The sequence below is a fragment of the Triticum aestivum genome, chromosome 6B (genome assembly GCF_018294505.1).
Source record: "Triticum aestivum cultivar Chinese Spring chromosome 6B, IWGSC CS RefSeq v2.1, whole genome shotgun sequence".
NCBI lineage: Eukaryota > Viridiplantae > Streptophyta > Magnoliopsida > Poales > Poaceae > Triticum > Triticum aestivum.
In genome coordinates this window covers 136,475,200-136,483,570 of record NC_057810.1, presented here as the reverse complement: position 1 = coordinate 136,483,570, position 8,371 = coordinate 136,475,200, and positions in this window count along the sequence as shown.

Here is an 8,371-nt window from a genome sequence, read left to right as displayed (position 1 = left end):
GTATGTTTATTCACCCTTGGGGTTGTTCAATGAATGGAGGGGCGGGGAGCACAAGTGAACAATACTGTAGTACTACTAGTAGTAAGTAGGAGTCGTACAGTAGTCACCTTAAATAGAGAGTTTCTTTTCTTTAATGCCACGTACACAAATTGAAACGCTTGTTGTGGAGAGAAAAAAGATAATCACTCCACTATATATGTACGCAGGGGCCTGAGCGCTTGCTTTACTAGGGTTGCTCTCTTCATTCTTTCATCCTCTCAAGATATAAACAAGACAGTGGTAGCGACATTTTCTCTCTGCTCACCGCTGGTCACAGATCTGGCTGGATCCCTTCGGCCGTTGTGTGTAGAGGACTAAAAGGTGCATCGTTCACGCGGTCATCGCTGCCGAGGGAGGAAACCCACAACTGCCGAAGGGGCCCGATCCTCCGACCCTTCTTCCTCCCTGCTGTATTGTCCGAAGATCTGACCTGCCGCCGCCGACATCCCGGCGACCCTCAGGTATAAGTTCTTCAAAAGAGGCCTTGCTCTACTGCCACAGCTCCCCACGTGTCTGCATGTGCATCTTTTTCTACTCCCATAAGCTCTTCCAAAGCCACCTAAATTTTTATTATTATTAGAGGTAAAGCTACTTCATGCATTCGAATCTAGGGCTTTGTTCAAACAACGAAGAAAGGGGGGAAAGTTGTAGCATGAATCTAGGACTTGATTCAAAGAGAAAATAATATCGTGAATGTAGTAGAGACCGGATACCCAACCTGTATCTTGGTTGAAAAGGGAAATAATGGGAAAACGCAGTAGAAACTGGATAAGGAACAGATCTATTATTGGTTGAAAAAAGGGTAGAAAGTGGCGGCTGGTGGACAAGTCAACAGAGTATGTCCAGGATTAGATTTTCTGCCATCACATAGTAAAAGGTCTCCAGGATTATATTTGCTGCCCTCACATAGTAAAAGGTCTCAGGATTAGATTTGCTGCCCTCACATAGTAAAAGGTCTCCAGGATTAGATTTGCTGCCCTCACATAGTAAAAGGTCTCCAGGATTAGATTTGCTGCCCTCACATAGTAAAAGGTCTCCAGGATTAGATTTGCTGCCCTCACAAAGTACAAGGTCTCCAGGATTAGGTTTGCTGCCCTCACATACCATGAACAAACTCGGCATCACCACTTTATGCCTCCTTGTAGGTACATTGTGCTGATGCGTCCACTGTCGCATGTCCTTATACCAACCTTTTTCCGTTGTTAATGTAAGGGCGCATGTAAAATGAAGCCATCACACTATTACCTTAGGGACATGTCTAACCAGTGTTATTGTTAATCTAATGCCTCCAGTGATAAGATGCAATTAAACTGTGTTACAAATGGCACTCCTGCTGTTTTCCCCAGTATGATAAGTAAGTTGCTCCTTTACGCTGCTTAGTGTCCTGGTGTCCCCACGGTCCCATGCCCTTAAACCAACTCTTTAGCTGCTGTTGATTTACTGTGTCTAGTAAACAAGCAATGCCACCATTAAAGTAATCCCATATTTCAGGAATCTCATTGTTGATCGTAATGCTTCTGGTAACATGAAGCATTGCCGATGTTTTAAAATTTCTACTGTCCTTGCATGATTGCCATGAACATAATTAAGATGCTTCTTTTCATTTTATATATGTTTCGTATATTCTTATTGACCAGCAACTGTTTACTTTCTATCTTTTTGTGCAGATAGGGATATCCATTTCACCTTGTTGCTATTGCGACCTTTTGGTGAACTGCACAAAACACTTTTTTTTGGAATGACTGTCTTGTGCAGTTCAACTAAAATGTCACGTGGGCAACATCTCTCAATTTTGGTGGAACTGCACAAAATGGTGATTGGAGTTTCCAAAATCTCCGTCAAGTTCTGATGGTAATCTCGTGCAACATTTTATTAGCCTTTGCAAGATGGAGCTGTCACTGTCACCAGAATGGCACTTTATTTTAGTGGAACTACACAAAAGGATAAGAAAATTATAGATGCACCTTACATGAGCCGGACAGCCAACCTTAATGTTCCTCAATTTTAGTGCAACTACTAAAGAAGAACTTGCTAGCTCACGAGAGCAAGTACTTCTTGCTAGCTGAATGATGCAATCTTTGCTTCATTTCAGGTGAACTGCAGAAAAAGGCGCATGAATTGAATCATGGAACTCCAGGCAAACTCATCCTAGTGGAGCTGCAGGTTGAGTTCAAGGAGGCCACTATTAAAGCGAAATCATGCTCTCCTGTCTCCTTGTTTGTGTTGTGCAAACAGGAATACTCAACTACAGATGTTGTGACAGTCAAGAGCATTCACCAAGTTCTTCGTTTGTATGACATGGCTAGCCAAGATGGATTTAATCTCGATATTCACTTTATCAAAAGGCTCTAATGGGTTGGTTCTCAATCTTGCAAGCTGGGAATCAATGAGATGTGTAGGCATCTTTGTTGTACTTATTATTTGAATCTTATTTGTTGGTTCTGAATCTTGCAAGCTGGGAATCAATGAGATGTGTAGGCATCTTTGTTGTACTTATTATTTGGATCTTATTTGTTGGTTCTGAATCTTGCAAGCTGGGAATCAATGAGATGTGTAGGCATCTTTGTTGTACTTATTATTTGGATCTTATTTGTTGGTTCTGAATCTTGCAAGCTAGGAAACAAGGCATGATGATGCAGAGGACAACAACCATAACAAATAGTTCAAACTTGGTAGTATTATCTTTGTGAAAGTGCGACAAATGTGTTGATCGTGTGCGTCCTGAGAATAATAATTCTAATTGTTGTTCATGTTGATCCTGTGGCACTGATAGAACGAGCCAATGCATTGCTTGTTTTAAGTATAAATTTCTATTAAAGCTAATTAAATTTAAGTAAAGTGACCACTAACTCCTGTTATTACAGTACCAATATAGACCCGCTCGTGCACTGACGTGTGGTCAGAGTAGGTTTCTTAATGGAGGCGTTTGAATGCGTCGAGGGTGCATCTTCTGCCGGGCGTGCAGCAGACGAGGGACGGGTAGTAGCTGTTGTCGCCTGTACACACTCAGCTTACTGTTGAATCCAGTTCCCCAAGAGCTGAAAAATGAACTGCTGCCGCCGCCTACACACCCGTTCACTCGAAGAGACTCCAATGGCGATCCGAGGGGTGAGCCTGCTGGATATGGACTTTAGCAAGGAGTTCCCCTTTGAGTTTGCCGTTCAGTCCTATGGCTGCACCAAGTTGAATGTGATGTACACCAATGATACGGACTCGGTGAAGCTCTGCCTCGCCCGAGTCCTACGGCTGCACCAGGTTCTAGAGCATTCGCCCGTTTAATCAGCAGCGCCGACTGCACCTTTGCTACGGTGAAGAGAAGGAAGAACGTGATGATTCGGCCATCTGGTGCAACAAGCTTGTCGACATTCAGAAGCAATACAAGATCATCACTAATGGGCAGGAGAAGGACTCCGTGTTTGACCTCGCTAAGACCGTCATTGACCCCTGATACACCAACATGAAAGAAGACAACGATACCAAGGACCTGAACTCGTGGGAGGGACCTCTGAATCTAGACTACATAACCTACGCGGCCGAGGACGCATACGCATGCTACGACATGTACAGACAGATCTTGGACATGAGGGTGTGTCTGCTTCCCGTAAACGACGAGTACACGGACAGTCGCAGTGTCATGATCAAGCGTGCTAGGAAGGTCTAGATATTGTACTTTATTTGTTTATAAGCACCTTTATTATCTGAGTGTTTCATGCATTAGCCTATGTGTCGTAATTATTATTTTTTTGTCCGAAATATTTCTTTTAAGAACCCATTAACCTGATTGCTTTTTTAGTGGCTATTTGCTTATGTATGTAACTAGTTCACTTGTCCGTTAAAAAAAACTAGTTCACTCAGCTGCCGTGCTTTGAATCTCCTTCCTCCCAACATATTCCCCTCCTCAGGTGGACCCAGCAGGTCTCTGAATTTTCTCCCACTTTCTTTTTCGATGTAAACTGAGTTTTCTCCCAGTATTTTCCCCTAGAACCAACTCAACTGTCCCACGTCTAGCATAAAAAATAATAATACCCCAAGTACTATTAACTCATCAAATTTAAATGATATTTTATTTCGTAAGTTGAAAGTTCTTACAAAATAATAATAATAATTGTTTCTATATAACTTGGCAAGTTAACTCCTAGTGACTGCATACATAAGCTTGCTAAGATTTTACTGACCAATGCAGTAATAGACGTGCAATCATGTGTTTATGTTTTTATAACATTTCTTGGTCTAGCCCAACATGATATTTTTACCCAGCCTAGCAAGTCCGTAGATTTCAAGAAAAATGCAAATGGGATTTAAACGGGCTGTATAGATGCTACATCATTGTTTCACCCAGCCCACCAAATGGACTAAAAAACAAATGGACTCGCTGACATGTGGGCCAGTAGGTCGAAGCCTAAGAAGGCATTGGATTTACATCCAACGGTCGGCAATCTTCTTCAATATCTCATATTCTTCCCCCAGTGCTGCCGTGTCAGAGTAATGGGCCACGGGTAGGCTAACCCGAGCCCCTGAACCATTCAAGACATCGGGGTAGCTAGGCTGCACCCCTCGAGCCCAAGACAACGAGCCGCCTTCTGGGAGTCGGCAGCAACACCGTCGGCTGCCCCTTGCGGCCGAGTCCCAGGGACGACTCCAAGATTAGCCGAGTCCCAGAGGCGACTCCAAGATAAGCCGAGTCCCAGAGGCGACTCCAAGATAAGCCGACTCCTGGCCGGCGACTTCCGAAGAGGCCGGCTATAGGGAGTCGGCCTACAACTCCAACCACCCCGTTTATTGAGGGCAGGCATGGCCACAGTGCGCCGTACCGATGGAGATCTCCATCCGGTGTGGCACTGTTGCCATGTGAGCCCTGACATCAGCCCTTGGGGGCGGAGCCCTATGCCCACGACGGCCTGTCTGTATGACCCAGAGACGACGGGTCTCACGAGTCAACGGGAGTACTAAAGACGGCAAGAGCGCCACAAGACGGACCCGTTGGGAGTTGGCCCCCGGGAGTCGGCTGGCCCCTCCCACGGGCCCCACGCTTCATTAACCGGACGCGACGGGGAATGGCAACAATGATCGTCCGTCAGGTGGCGGCACTGTTGCCATGACCCCATGACCAAGCCAGCATCATTAGAAGCACGGCTACAGTAATCCGCAGCCGGCAAGACCCGCCCGCGGCGGACAAGGGCTGACGACCCTATACCAGGCCAGTCGGCGGGACCCACCAGTCGGCGGAGAAGACGGCGGCCTGAGAGACAGATGGATGGGACCCGCGTCTAGCCGGTTTACCATTGTACCCCTGGGGGGTAGGCCTATATAAACCCCCCAGGGCACCCATGCAAAGGGTTCGAATGCATTAGCACTAGATCAGATCATATAGGAAGGAGAGAGCTAGCCTTGCCTTCTCCTACCTCCAGAAATAGCTCAAGGAGCAACCTTGTACTCACTTTGCCTTAGTGATCATGCGGAGACCCCGCAGAGCAGCAGTAGGGGTGTTATCTCGGAGAGTCCTGAAGCTGGGTAAGATCCGCCGGCGTGCATGTCTTCGCCTCATCCCGTTTCTAGGCACCAGCGACGTTCTACTCGCCCCCACCATGATAAGCCATCCTTTGGCATATGTCACACACAACCCCCGACATTTGGCGCCCACCGTGGGGCGAGGTGTGTTGGAAATATGCCCTAGAGGCAATAATAAAAGTGTTATTATTATATTTCCTTGTTCATGATAATTGTCTTTTATTCATGCTATAACTGTATTATCCGGAAATCGTAATACACGTGTGAATACATAGACCACAATATGTCCCTAGTGAGCCTCTAGTTGACTAGCTCGTTGTGATCAACAGATAGTCATGGTTTCCTGGCTATGGACATTGGATGTCGTTGATAACGGGATCACATCATTAGGAGAATGATGTGATGGACAAGACCCAATCCTAAGACTAGCACAAAAGATCGTGTAGTTCATTTGCTAGAGCTTTGCCAATGTCAAGTATCTCTTCCTTTGACCATGAGATCGTGTAACTCCTGGATACCGTAGGAGTGCCTTGGGTGTATCAAACGTCACAACGTAACTGGGTGACTATAAAGGTACACTACAGGTATCTCCGAAAGTATCTATTGTTTTATGCGGATCGAGACTGGGATTTGTCACTCCGTGAAAACGGAGAGGTATCTCTGGGCCCACTCGGTAGGACATCATCATATGCGCAATGTGACCAAGGAGTTGATCACGGGATGATGTGTTACGGAACGAGTAAAGTGACTTGCCGGTAACGAGATTTAACAAGGTATCGGTATACCGACGATCGAATCTCGGGCAAGTAAAATACCGCTAGACAAAGGGAATTGTATACGGGATCGATTGAGTCCTTGACATCGTGTTTCATCCGATGAGATCATCGTGGAACATGTGGGAGCCATCATGGGTATCCAGATCCCGCTGTTGGTTATTGACCGGAGAACATCTCGGTCATGTCTGCATGTCTCCCGAACCCGTAGGGTCTACACACTTAAGGTTCGATGACGCTAGGGTTATAAAGGAAGCTTGTATGTGGTTACCGAATGTTGTTCGGAGTCCCGGATGAGATCCCGGACGTCACGAGGAGTTCCGGAATGGTCCGGAGGTTAAAGATTTATATATAGGAAGTCCTGTTTCGGCCATCGGGACAAGTTTCGGGGTCATCGGTATTGTACCGGGACCACCGGAAGGGTCCCGGGGGCCCACCGGGTGGGGCCACCTGCCCGGGGGGCCACATGGGCTGTAGGGGTGCGCCTTGGCCTACATGGGCCAAGGGCACCAGCCCCAAGAGGCCCATGCGCAAGGAAACTTGGAGAGGGAAGAGTCCTAAAGGGGAAGGCACCTCCAAGGTGCCTTGGGGAGGATGGACTCCTCCCCATCCTTAGCCACACCCCTTTCCTTGGAGGAGGGGGCAAGGCTGCGCCCTCCCCCTCTCCCTTGGCCCTATATATAGTGGGGAAAAGGAGGAGCAATCAGACCTAAGGCCTTTGGTTGCCTCCCTCTCCCTTCCCGTGACACATCTCCTCTCCCGTAGGTGCTTGGCGAAGCCCTGCAGGATTGCCACGCTCCTCCATCACCACCACGCCGTTGTGCTGCTGTTGGATGGAGTCTTCCTCAACCTCTCCCTCTCTCCTTGCTGGATCAAGGCGTGGGAGACGTCACCGGGCTGTACGTGTGTTGAACGCGGAGGTGCCGTCCGTTCGGCACTTGATCATCGGTGATCTGAATCACGACGAGTACGACTCCATCAACCCCGTTCACTTGAACGCTTCCGCTTAGCGATCTACAAGGGTATGTAGATGCACTCTCTTTCTACTCGTTGCTGGTCTCTCCATAGATAGATCTTGGTGACACGTAGGAAAATTTTGAATTTCTGCTACGTTCCCCAACAAGGTGCACCGTCGTCCGGAGACCTGCTCTGGACGGGAACCCTTTTCCTCCCCAGCGAGCGTAGCCAACCTGGCACGCCCGATGGCGCTTGCCCCGACGCACTGCAAAGCGTCGACGACGCTTGCACGGCGAGCTGCCTCGCCGATCTTCTTGGCGAGGTTTGCATCTCCGATGAGCCTGCATCCGACGTAGGCACGGGCGGCCCCGAGAGCCTCCTCGCGGGCCTCCTCGACCAACTCCACGTCACCGGCGAGCCTGCCGCAGACTTGGAGTCCGTAGGCTCCACCGACCTGATGCTGGTCGACTCCGACGCCGCGTCGCTCGACGCGTTCCCCACCAACGTGGCAGTCTACGACGAGCCGCTCCCTCACGAGGAGAGCAGCGGAAGCGCCGTCACGGAGGTGCTCGTCATCGGTCATAGAAAGCATTCCGGTGAGGGAGCTCATGACCCACTCGACGCGGCTCTACGAGACCTGACTGTGCCTATTTCAGAAGACGCCGATGCCGAAACACTGGAGACATGCCGCCTACAGATCGTCAAAGGCATGAAGAAGCTGGCAAGCATGAGACGCTTGTCAGAAGCCTACCAGCGCGAGATGGATCGTGCTGTGGGCAGCTCGCCGGCCCCGACTGGGCCTAGACGCCTAGGCGCGGTCTAGCAGCACGGCGTGGCCATCGCCAACCTGTTCGGGGCCGATCGCCCCATGTACACCACGCCTGTGGAGAACATCCGCGCCGCCCAAGCGGCGGCGGACGAGCTAAATAACTTCAAAGGTGAAGAACGTCGCCTGATGACGGAGCGAGTCCAGCGGCTCCTTAAGGCGGCTGCCGCGCAGAATGAAGCCGGCTGCCGCACAGAGGCGCCGCAGGGACCAGACGACGACCTGCCTCCCCGCCGAAATCAAGGCGCGACGTCTCGGACGCCGACTG